Below are 12,689 nucleotides of genomic sequence, written 5' to 3'. Positions count from 1 at the left end.
ACATACATTTATTGTTTATAAATACCTATCTACTAGCGTTTATGTGGGCCAAACAAAGTCTGATTGAGCCAAACCCTGGAAAATGTAATTATTCTTTTACTATATGGTCATGACCTTGTGCATCTGATCGTTTTCATAGGAACTGCTGTTGAGTCTTGGCAGATACCATCGAGTACTTCTCAGAATGTGGGCGACCCTCCAGTAATCGCATCAGAACCTCTCCAGGGGGAACTTGGTCAAGGATGGATTCCCAGGCCCCATCATCAACCTGCTGGATCAGAACTTAGGTTTAAGAAATGCTGCCCCTTCGTGGGGCTTGCTCGGTCCTACCAGTGGTCTTCCCTGGCGTTTCACTTTTCCACAGGAAACAGAACATAAACCTCAAATTGTCCTTGCACTTGGACCAGTTCCCTTTGTTGATCTGATACAAGAATAGCTTTTTGTGCTGCAACACCGAGTTTGTTGAATAGACCCCTTGTGTCTTAGGAGAAGAAATTTAGTGCTTCATTGCTCACCGTCACTGCAGGCCCTGGTAGCTCTGAGGATAAACCAGCTTGGATTTCACCCTGGAGGATTAGCATTTCATAGAACACACAAAGCTCCTTGAAAGTCAAGATGAGGCAGGGCAAAGTGTGCACTGGGCTCTTTGCGTGGTTGGTTTCTTGTCTTGAGCCACTTGTCAGGCACAGCGACTGAAGGTGCTGAATTGGATGAAGCAGTAACATTCAAGAGTCAAACCAGCTGCAAGATGCTCCCTGGTGGGTGGAGCAAAGGCTGCTAACCCACCTCCTGCCCTTTCCACAATTAACTCCACACCTGGGATTGTAGGAAAGGAAAAGCTTTTCCTCTACCCGCTTATGTTCTGTCTCTGGGGACATGCAAATTAAACTGACAACGCGTAGAAGAAAATAAGTACAATTTTTATTGATGTTAATATGTTTGTGTGCATGGGAGCTTCCCCAAAAAAGAAGTGAAAACTCAAAGAAGCAGCTAGACATGGGGGCTTATATACCATTTTAACAAAGGGCAATACACTGTGGAGAAGTGACTAGACAAAGGGAAGGAGACCTGGGCTTCTAGGGGTGATAAATTCTGGAAAAGTGACTAGGAAATGTATGGGGAAACTAATGGACGATAAGGGTTATTTTAGTGAGGTCTGCCTATGCAGCTCCATCTCAGTGTGACCCCAGTCTCTAGTGCTAAAAGTTAGTCTCTTCTTCATGAGACAGAGGGACACATTCCTTAAAGGAAAATCCATGCCCTACTTTTAGGCAGATAAGGGGAGGGCAGAGAACTTTTCCTGGATCTGCTGTTTCTCAGTTACCTTCATCTCAAAATAATCCTAGTGCCAACATGGCATATTTTGGGGCAGCATATTCTGAGCCCTTCTGGGATCTTCAGCACATCCAGCTGGGGAGAAGTTGGACAGGAGCTGGCACAAAAGGATGATTTCAGGCAGTTTCTTGGGAATTCTAACTGCACCCCCTATCCTGTGCAGAACAACTGGCTTGTTCTCCCTACTCCTCCAGAATTGCTGTGGACTAATTTGAGAGCAGCCCTCTGAACCCAGAGAACCACGACAGTGGGATGGATGTGCCCACGTGGTGGAACAGCTCTGCGAGAAGGTAGAAACTTAGATGGTGAAAACCAAGCCTTACAGTTCAAAGGACTGAAAAATAAATCATGAGTAATTTTTTTAAAGTTTCCTGAAGTATGCGGATAAGTCCTATCTTCAAATGAGCCTAATACTATGAATAATAAACAAACGGACTCCTATTTAAAATCTAAGCAACCTAACGCAAGGAAATCATTATGTTCCACTAGAGGGCACTGTGGTAACAATCTCGCAACTAGCTTATAAAATAACAGGCTCATGAGAAACGAGGGAGTCTGGGATTCGTTTATAAATTTGTGATGAGTACTGCTTTTGAGCCGAAACAAAAATCAAATGCCACTTTTACCACGGGGGTTTGTCTATGTGATGCGGAAACTACTCAAGGAGGTTTTTTTTTTCTTTCTTTTTTTAAGTCAGAATGACATTAAAAAAAAATCAAGTTGACAGGTTGAACAAAACAGAATTGCTTTCATTAGTTGCTATGTTGTTCTGTTGCTATGTGGTCTGGTAGAAGCTACAAACATAATCAAGGAGATCACATTTCCTCTGCCTCAGCCGTTTGAAAAGTTTCATCCCCCCTAAGAGTCCTCATCTCCAGTTGTGCTCGAAGCAACAGAGTTTGCCCGAGGGTTTAACTTGGGAAAGATAATCAGAGTTACAGCTGGCTTTTTTTGAACGCTGAGCACCAGGCTGGGCACGTCACAGTGGATTAGCTCTTTAATCCCCACAGCAGGGCTCTGTGTTAGGACCTATTATTATCATCTCCTTTGGACGGAGGAGGAGGCTGAGGCCATGGAGGATTGAGGGCTTACCCACGGGACACTGCTAATTGGTGGCAGAGCTGGGATTCAGACTGGGGCAGACTGAATCTAGATGCCACCTCTGAGCTATTTCCAGGCAATTCATGGCAAGGGCAGAACTAGAACCCAGCTCTCTTTGTCACAAATTAAAGAGTGACTTGAATGTTGAAAAAGATGTGTATGGGCAAGAATGGGTAGAAGCAAACTTTAGAAGAGGGCTGAGGAGAAAGACACACAGTGTCTGGGTTTGCAAAGAGATGGGTTCACGCCAAGAAGCAAGAACGTTCTGGCTGAGCCGGGATGCCCCATGTATGCCAATTCTGCACAGTACACGAGTGGCCGAGACCAGAGGGACTGCCCCTCCGCCTCCTCAAAATCCAGAGCCTGAGACCCAGGGGCTGGTGGACCTCCCAGGAGAAGCTCACAGAAGACTGCTCTTGCTTTTGGACACAGAACAGAATAGTTAGGAGTTCACCGAAATCCCCAGAGCCCTTAGTCAAGTACATTCCAAACTGTAATTGTACTTCGGTACTCAAATACAGGCACTGTGCTAACGCACATTTCTCTTGTCCTAGTTCACTGAATCTTCATAACAACCCTCGGAGGGCAGTCCATCATCTGGGAATTTGATGTGCTGGGCCCTCATGGACAGCACGTGTGGATTATGAGCGAGAAGATACATCCTGCACACAAATTGAGTATTTTAACTGCCCTCCCTTTTCTTTGAGCGATACAGCAAATTCTGTTATTAAAATGCAACCCACTTCTTAGGAAGCATGGCAGACGGCTGACTTCCCACTTCCAAGGCCTTCCTAAAATGGCAGCAAAGGAATAAAAATAAATACATATAAACCTATAAGGGAGAAAATGGGAGAAGAGACAGCATGGCTAAGACAGTCCCACAAACATTTGGAAGATGGAGAGGTGGATGGCTGATTTGGTGGAACTGGGGACCACTCTCTGTGTCTCTGCAGACAAGGAGACCAACCAGCAGAAGGGGGTTGGCTCTGTTGAACTCTAAGTTCAGGGGACTTGGAGGACCAAGGTCTCCAGAAGCTGGGAATGAGGCCTGGCACGAAAACTGGGGGCTAAAGGGCATGTGAGGGGGTGGTTAGACCTCCTTCTGCTTTTGAAAATGAACAGGCATCACAGGCAGGCTCACCCCAGCCCTCTCCACACCCCCATCGTGCCCCTCCCACCTGCACTGCCGGCAGATCTGAGAAGTTCTCTGGATAACTGATGGCTTCAGAGAAAAGAACTCTGATGTCTGACATTTTGGAGTCACGCCCCCATTGAAAAGGCTCAATTACCTTGTACTAAGTCCTTCCCATTGACAAACCCAGCCACTCCTTCACAGCCTCTATTCATCTTTTTAGTGAATCGGGTTTAGACAAGAATGGGCAGCCCAGGATCATCAAATATTTGAAAGACAGGGACCCAAACAAGCAGGAGAAAGGAATCTAGAGGAAACAGAGCTGATGGGAGCAGGAAAAAAATGTGAAAAAATAAAAGTTCTTTAAATAATTCCTTCAGAGAAATAAAATAAGATGCTACAGTCATTAAAGAAGAGTAGGATGTTATTTTTAAGGGAATTAATGAGAAAACAAGAATGAGATTTTGGAAATATTTAAAAAGGAGAGTAAGAAGAAAATACTTAAAAGAAAGTTCGAGAGGTAATGTAGAATAAGAGTTCAAGAGGTTTAAAAATAATAATAATTGAGGAAAGATAAGAATGAGGACCAGTCCAGGAAGTCCAATTTCCAACTAGTAGGAATTCAAGAGAGAACAGGGGAAAAGAGAAACGGGAGGAAGGAAGTTCTAGCAAAAACAATACCATTTTCCAGAACTGAAGGACATGAATCTCCAGATTGAAAGGTCCCACTAAGTGCCTGACATCATGAATAAAGATTCGCACCAAGATATGCCAGCACAAATTTCAGAAGACCCTGAATAAGGAAAAGATTTTCAAAGCTTCCAGAAAAAAAAAAAAAAGTACAGAAAATCAGAATGGCGTTAGACGTCTAAATAGCCACAAAGATGTTAGAAAATAATGGAGCAGTTCCTTTGAACTCCTGTGTGAGAATGATTTTCAGCCTGGAAGACTTGTAACTGGATGATCAATGAAGTATAAAAGTAGAATAAAACATTTCAAACATGCAAGGATTTAAATTTTACCTCACACATGTATCTTTTCTGAAATAGCTACTGCAGGATGTGTGCCAACCAAATGGGAAAGTAAATTAAGAAAGGAGTTGTGGAACTAGAATTCATGGGATTCAATACAGGAAGGCAGTGAAAGGAAATGCCAGGATGACATAGAGAGGGGACCAGAAGGGAGGCACTCAAGGAATAAAGAAAAGGACACGTTTGAGGACATAGAAAATAGTATCCAGAAATGCTGATGCACTTGGGGAAAAAATTAGTGATTGGTATATGGAATGCTAAGCAAATAAAAAACAAAAAGTAATGATTAGTTCTGGAAATAAAATAAAAGAACGACTCATGTAAAGGGTTTAAAATAGAAATGAGCCTAGTGCATCTGAGGACTAGCAAGAAGAGTGGAGCCGGAGCAGAATTAGGGGGAGAAGAAGACTGGGGGATGATGTCAGAGAGATAAGAGGGACCAGGATGTGAAGGCTCTGCAGACTACTGTGAGGACTTTGAGTGAGATGGGCACTGCCGCAGGGTTTTGTGATCTGACTCACATGTTAGCAGGAAACTTCTGCCTGATGTGTGAAGAATAAACTATAGCAGGGAGAAAGGTAGAAGTAAGATGCTATTGCAGGGTGAGGGTATAGCTCAGTGGTAGAGCGTGTGCTTAGCATGCATGAGGTCCTGGGTTCAATCCCCAGTACCTCCATTAAAAAAAAATAAATAAATCTAATTACCTCCCTCCCCCCCCAGAAAATAGAAAAAAAGAGATGTTATTGCAGTTAGAAGGCTAGTACAGTGATCCAATCATGATGGCCCAAGAGGATTGATGGTGGCTTGGACCAGGATTGGAGGTGTTAAGAAGTGAGTGGACTCTGGGTACACTTGGAAGGCAGAGCCAAAATATTTCTTGACATAACAGATGTGAGGTGTGAAAGAAGAAGTCAAGAGTGGCCCCAAGATTTTTGGTCTGAGCAACTGGAAAGATGAAGGGGCAGTCAAATGAGATGAGGAGACCGAAGTTGAAGCAATGACCCTGTTACCCCTTGTTGAACCAATCCCAACTTAGTGGCATAAAACAACCACCATCGTCTATTTATTATTAGCTCTCGTGGTTTTGGGGGTTGACTGGGCTCAGCTGCACATGTCTGACTTGCTGGTTGGACTAGAAGATTAGGATAGCTGGAGGACGGACCAGGTGGGGCTCTTCAGACATCCGTATCTTCATGGTCTCTGTCCCTTTCTCTCTCTCTTTCTCCCTCTCTCTGTCTCCCACCGTGGTGTCTCGACATGCTCTCTCCATCATGGTGGCTTCAGAAGAGCTGGACTCCTTACATGGTTTCCCAGAGCTCCACAGGGTGTGTCCCACAACAGAGAGGGAAGCCACATCGCCTTTTATGACCCAGCATCAGAGGCAGCACAGCATCTCTGCAGCTACATTCTACTCCTTAGAATCAAGTCACCATATTCAAGTAGGCAGGGGATCAGTTTCCTCTCTTGATGCAAGGAGAGTCCAAGGATTTGTGAACATGTTTTAAAACCACCACAGCAGGTTTGGGGAAGAAGATAAGAATTTGGTTGGGGAGAAATCTGAGTTGAACACTATTTGCACAGTCATAACCAAGTGAACAGTGACCATTGCTTTGACCAAAAATTGTGATGTGACCACGTTGGGAGAGTGGGGGGACTGACTGGGAGAAAGTAATGGGGTCATGGTGTGGAAGAAGCACATTCTTACCTCCCATTGTGGGAGGTCAAGGGATGTATTCAAAGGGAAAATCGAGAGAGAAGAGTGAAACAATGTCAATTAGAAATAGAGCGATAAATACAAAGGGAAATAGAATAAATAACTGTAAGGATGGGTCCTTCTGGGGAGCAAGAGGGGGTGAGGGTGTGGGCGGGGAAAGGGCTAGGGCTTTTCAGTGTGTCTTTTAGTACCATTTGACTTTTTAATCTACATACATGTATTACGTTGATAAAATAGTTTTTTAAAGGATGTAGGTTTTGTTTTACTGAAATCAATTTTTTTTAAAAATAAAGGAAAAAATACCCAATCATAGGGCAAGGGCAATTTCAGAAAACACCCCAACCCAGTCCCCTTTCCACTCTGTGCCTTGTCCTTCAGGTCTCTGGCCTGAAAGAGGGCTGAGACCAACACAGGGCACCATTCACATCTTGCTGTCCCAGTGAGGACCGCTGTCCTCTCAAGATCATCTCACTAATCCCCCCTCCCCATCCCTTCCACGCTGGTGGTGCAGAACTGATGCTCACCTGAAAGAGGAGAAAACTATGGCTCCATGAGTTTACATAGTCATTTAAAGTATGGACTAGAAGGGGGGTCTTCTGGTTTATGGTGGTGTGGTCTCTCCAGGCTAAACACGGTGGTTGCCATCACTGTAGGCGATACTGGAAGGTGGAAGGGGGGCAGGGGAGAGAGGGAGGGCATGTTCTTGGAAGGGAAGTCCATCCCTCTAAATTAAGTGCATTATTTTTCCCGAATAAAAACACACCTGTCATGAAATCCACTGCCCCAAAAGATACTTGATACAGCAACTGTGATGGCCCCTGGCTGAAAATATTCTGTTTCCCCTTAGTCACTCTCCTTGGGTAGCGTAAGCCTGAGGATAAAGTAACAGAAAGAAACAAACAGATCTCCTTTGGAATGAGATTCCTAGGCCCAGACGAAAACTGCAGTGACAGGGTAGGGGACACAGTTCTGGACAGAACCTTGAGTTTTTCTCTGGAGAATCAGTGCCTCTCGGGGGGTGGGCCTGGTTGTGCTTAGAGCCCAGCTCTGCTCCGGGAAGCGGGGGGCGGAGGGCGGAGGGAAAGCCACAGTGGGAGGCAAGACCCTTGTGAATCAGCTTCCCCTTCGCAGACCTGCTTCAGTTCCATCCAAGCCTTTAATAGAGGGATAAAGTGGCCTGGCGTCCCCCAAAGTTGCCAACGTGCAATGCGATGGGAACCGGGACAGCGGAGTGGTGTCAACATGTGGGCAGATGATCTATCCCAGTCCAATCAACAGAGCCTCCCTGAGCACCTACTGTTTGCAAAGTCTGTCCAAGGCTGGGATGGCAGGGGGAAGGGGGATGAGCACACAGCCCTCTTTCTGCCCCCCAGGGAATCCATGCATAAACTTGGCAGTGGTTTGCTCTGTGATTCTGCCATGTGCCATGTGGTTAATGCAATTTGCTTCGCCTCACTAGGACGGATCTGATGCTGTACTCTGCTGCAGGCGGGGTTTCAGTCACCGGAAGGTGCTGCCCTGGGGGTCATTCAGGGAGGTATGGAGGCGGGGTGGGGGGGTGGTTGGCCATGGTCTGCTTTCCCACCCCGTCCCCCACCCCGCTTTGCTTTCTGACCAGTGCAGCAGATCCCCGCGGTGTTCTCAGCACTCATCCGTTCTAACCGAACGTGATTTTCTTTCTTTCCAGGCTCTGCTAATGACCCAAGGGAAGGAAACCTTCCCAGTGGACTCTCCATGACACTAATTCCCATTCCTCATCCAAGGCAGGGATGCTGCCCTCTGGGGGCTGAAATCTGAACCTCTTAACCCATGGTGGTTCCAGTTCAAGCCTGGAGAAGCTCAGTGACAGCCTGTTCCCTTCGCCTCCATTTAGCAACATCTGCTCCACAAACAAACACCTGACTCTGCTCTGCCCGCTGCCGGTCAGGAGTCTCCTGCGATTGGAACTGAAGCAATGCTGGGTTAGCACGTCCCGCTGGAAGGAGACGCAGCGGCACCTGATTCATTCTGAAAGGAAGCCCTTAACCTTCAGAAACTTGGGCCGGGGCCGAGGCGCCCAGAACAGCCAATTCATTCAGCCCATTCCTCCTGTGCTCGCCTGGCACAGAGCATCTATTCAAAAAATACTCATGAAGCACCTACTGTGTGTCAGGCTCTTGTTAGGTCATGGGCACCCAGTAGGGAGCCAGGCCCGCTCTCTGACCTCCTGGTGCTTACAGTTCAGTGACAAGAGTGGTGAGTGAGAGGACAGAGTAAGTTTATGGCGCTCTGGGAACAGAGATGGTGGAGGGCCGTCCATGAAGGCCTCCCAGAGAAGGTGATGTTTAGAGTGAGCTCTGAACATGAAGGATTCAGGTGAACAGTGGGGGACAAAGGTAAAGGTGAGAGTTGGAGCCAGGTTAGGTGGTCTTCAATGCCCTGATGAGGAATCGCTTATCTTACGGGTGACAGGAATCCATTCAGTGGAGGTGGTGATGCAGTCAGATTTGCACTGGAAGATCTCCCTGGTGGCCCTGCACAGAGGATGGGTTAGAGAAGGCCATGAATGGAGGCCTGGAAGCCGGCTTAGGAGGTAATTGTTCTGATCACGTGTTTCCATGCATGAGGTCCTGGGTTCAACCCCCAGCACCTCCATTAAATAAACACATAAATAAGCAAATAAACCTAATTACCTCCCTCCAAAAAAACAAACAAAAAGTAACTTAAAAACAATTTTTAAAAAAGCACCCTTTTCAGCTCCTGTCTAATCACAGAATCAGGCAAAAATCATCAGTCAATAATCCTAAAAGTGTCGAGGGACGGGACACTGACATGGGATACGCACATGGTCTCAAGAACATCACTCACAGATTTCTAACTAATTACCGGGGGAGAGACGGCAGGGGAGAGGTCTGCTGGAGCCCCTTCACCATGCCACCAACCCTCCCGTGGCCCACAGTGGGCAAACCTGCCGCCTGTTCTCCTGATGGGCGCCACAGGATACCCATCACCTGGGCTGTATTGGTGCCAAACACGTTTCACCTGAATCTCCTCAGGAGGTGACCAGCAAGAGCGGAATGGGGAACAGTCTGAGGCATCCGGCCTGGGCTCTTCAAAAGAGTTAGGTGAAAAATAGTAAACAAAAAGTGGAGAGACCATTCTAGATGAAAAGAGATTAAAGAGACATAACCATCACATGCAGTGTGTGAACTCTGATTGGAACCTGGAGTTTGAAAATTCTTTAACAGCCATAAAAGACACGTGGAAACAGGGAAATTTGAATGTAGTCTGTACATGAGGTGAATAAATGTTCGATTTCCTGGGCGTGCTAACATACTGTGCTTATGTGGGAGAATGTTCTTATTCTCACGAGATACCTGCTGAAGGATCTAGGGCTGAGTGTCAGGATGTCGGTACCTTACTTCCAAGTGGCTCAGAGAAACGGAGAGAGACAGGACACAAACATGGCAGACTGTTGTCAAGGCAAAGGCACACACAATGTTCACTGAACTCTCCTTTCAATTTTCTGTGAATTTGAGGATTTTCAGAATAAAACCTTGGGGAAAACTAACAGCTCTGATGCTCCAGGACACTCAGTAGAAATCTTGAGGCTTCACGGGCGAGGGTTTTGCAAATGCTTGGTTCACGATGCATGAAAGGACAGTCGGTCCACGATGGCCAGGTACAAGGTGACTTTCAGGTCCCTGGCATGGATGAAGGGTAGTGGTTATGTCGCTATTTGCCGAGGTAGCAAACATTGGAGAAGGAACCAGTTTTAGAGGGAAAAGGGAGTATAAAACATTCAATTTGGACATCCAGACTTCCAAAGCCACGCCAGCCCTGGGTTATGAACCCCTGATGTAGAAGACAGAGCACAGAGCATAAGACACAGCACAGGGGAGCAATGGATGGAGAGAAAGGAAGCTATGATGGAGACTAACAGGTAGGGGGAACCTGAGAGTTTGGGTCAAAGATGTCAGGAAGGGGGGGGTCCAACAATGCACCTCTACGGAGACATCAAACACACTCAGGACACTTGTAACTGTGAATGATTAAAAACTGGGTTTGTAAAACATACAGATTTTGCCCCTGCCTGTGTGACAGCAGTGGGTCAACTCAAGGGACCAGGGGAGAAAGTCAAGATGCACCCAAATACTATTTGGCATCTGTCAGGTGTTAGCACCCATATCACCTGCCCTGATTCAGAGCCTCCATCAGCTCTTTATTGTACCTGGTCAGACCGTCTCCCTCCCACAGAGGCTGCCTGGGTGCCCCAGAGAGCGCAGCATTCTTGGCCCCCTCCTTTTCTTGTTTGGTGCTTTCTAGGGAGGAGGCAAGCCTGAGTGTTCTTTCAAAGGGCAATAGGGGGCTGTTTGATGTCAAAGCAAGTCCAAGACCTGCGAGATAAGAGATCAAAGGCTCTGAAAGCAAGCCTCAGCCAAATCTTAAAAGCAAGAGAGATCAAGATGGAAAATAACCCTACCAAGAACATGCATCGTTCAGCAAGAGCAGAGGATCGTGTGGGTCCTGAAAGCGTAGCTAGGAAACAAAGAGGAAACAAGCTGGTCCCACCGCAAACCGACCATCACAATCAGCATTTTTAGCCTGCCAGCCAATTGTCTGGCATCTCTCAGGCCAGGGATGGCAGAAAATGTCCTCTCATGCTTGTCTCCTCCAGTTACAGAGCACTGACCACTGCAACGGTGAAAGCTGAGAACTTCATCTGACACATTTGCGAAATTCATTGGCCTTCACAGGCTGTTCCCCAAACACCTGGCCTGAACGTTCTCCTCTAACCAGCATACACAATATCATATTCAGAAAGTGCTCATAAGCTCTCATTTGCCTTGAAAAATCTCCGTCAGCTGTCAGAAAAAGCCAAAACCCCTCTTGGCTCCGGCAACACATTCACTTTGGGGAAACACACAAGCCAATTTGGTCAGACCCAATAAGTTTTAACCAAATCCAGGTGAAGGAATCTACCTGGAAAAGCAGGAGAATCTTATAAGCAGCTCTGAGAAATAATTCTCAGGAGAGAGATGGAAAAAAAAAAAAACCCAACCACATGAAACCATTTGTACCATGGTAGGCAACTCAAAATCAAATTTCACAAATGGGAAATGTCGTGTAAGCCTGATCTAAAAGGATGGTTTCCAAATGTCTTGAGATTGTGCAGCCCTCTTGTATCCAGCCCCGCTCCCTCACCTTGGAAGCCTCAGGCTTTAGTCCTGGAGGTAATCAAGTTTTAAAACCCCTTAAAGCTGATGAGCCCTGGTCTCCCCCTTCCTCCCAAAACACAGATAAGAACATCACAGAACCTACTTTAAAAATATCTAGTCTGTGTTTATTCTGAATGCGAGACATGACAGACACCCTCCCTCAAGTTTAAGAGAAGTTTCTAAATCCAGCAGGACATGCTGTTTTATGTGCAGAGGTGCAGCCCCCGTCTGCAGTTCAGGGGAGTTCCACTGAACACGCATGAGGACTCGTAATGTATAGGCAGGCTTTTTATAGATAGAGCCCTTGTGTTCCCAAATTGGCTTTAGGTTTGAAACCCTAAGCTTCAGTATGAAAAAAAGACCAGGCGCTGTGTCTCTGCTAATAATAGAGCTCACCTTTCCCGAGCCTCCGAGAGATGAGAGCTGGAAAGGGAGTGGTTCCCACTGTGGGAGTATCCAAAGGCTTGAACGAGGGCTGCAGCCTGAACAAACAAATCTGCCGAAACTACGCTATGGCTCACCCACCTGGCATGCTCTGCTGTGTTCCTCCCGATACCCCCCGAAGAGCTCTGTCCCCCAACACAAGGGACCACAGGTGACTCTGAGAAGGCACACACATGCTGGTGTTTAGAACCCACTGCATGGGCTGAAGATGCCTATTAGCTCCTTAAAGGGAACTTCTCCAAGTTTATAGCTAAAACCCAACTCCATTAGAAAATGCTTCTTGAATAAGAATAAGCTAATGGCAGTGGCTTTATAGAGTCTCAAGATATTCTACTATAAATAAACAACAAGGACCTACTGTAGAGCACAGGGAACTATATTCAATTTCTTGTAATAACATATAATGGAAAATAATCTGAAAAAAAAAGTGTGTATATGTATAGCTGAATCGCTTTGCTGTACACCTGAAACTAACATTGTAAATCAACTACACTTCAAAAAAAATTAAAATAAAAAGATGTTCTACTAAAAGCCTACCACCAAACAGCTGTGAAAATAAACCAGCGCCCCTCGAGGGGCTCCCCCACGTGCGGGACCACCCCACTGCTGGTCACAGATCTGTCAGTCAACATCCAGGGGACAGATCTGTGAGGGGGAACTTTATGTCCACACTCCTTCGATGACATGGAGATGGGTGGCTGACCAGCAAAGACAGAAACAGAAAATGTGAGTTT

At 46.3% G+C, this 12,689-nt stretch overlaps 1 protein-coding gene across 2 annotated transcripts in view; it reads right to left on the bottom strand.

Moving 5' to 3' along the window:
* The window catches only part of TEKT1 (tektin 1), a 28,276-nt gene extending 15,591 nt beyond the window's left edge, over positions 1 to 12,685 (bottom strand). For both annotated transcript variants that reach the window (XM_006172520.3, XM_014557799.2), the window contains exon 1: positions 516 to 12,685. The gene's annotated coding sequence lies outside the window, so the exon portion shown is untranslated. The remainder of the gene's footprint in view (positions 1 to 515) is intronic.
* Between the last annotated feature and the right edge of the window lie 4 nt (positions 12,686 to 12,689).

This window comes from Camelus ferus, chromosome 16 (assembly GCF_009834535.1).
Source record: "Camelus ferus isolate YT-003-E chromosome 16, BCGSAC_Cfer_1.0, whole genome shotgun sequence".
Classification (NCBI taxonomy): Eukaryota; Metazoa; Chordata; class Mammalia; order Artiodactyla; family Camelidae; genus Camelus; species Camelus ferus.
This window is presented reverse-complemented; position numbering and strand designations above follow the sequence as displayed.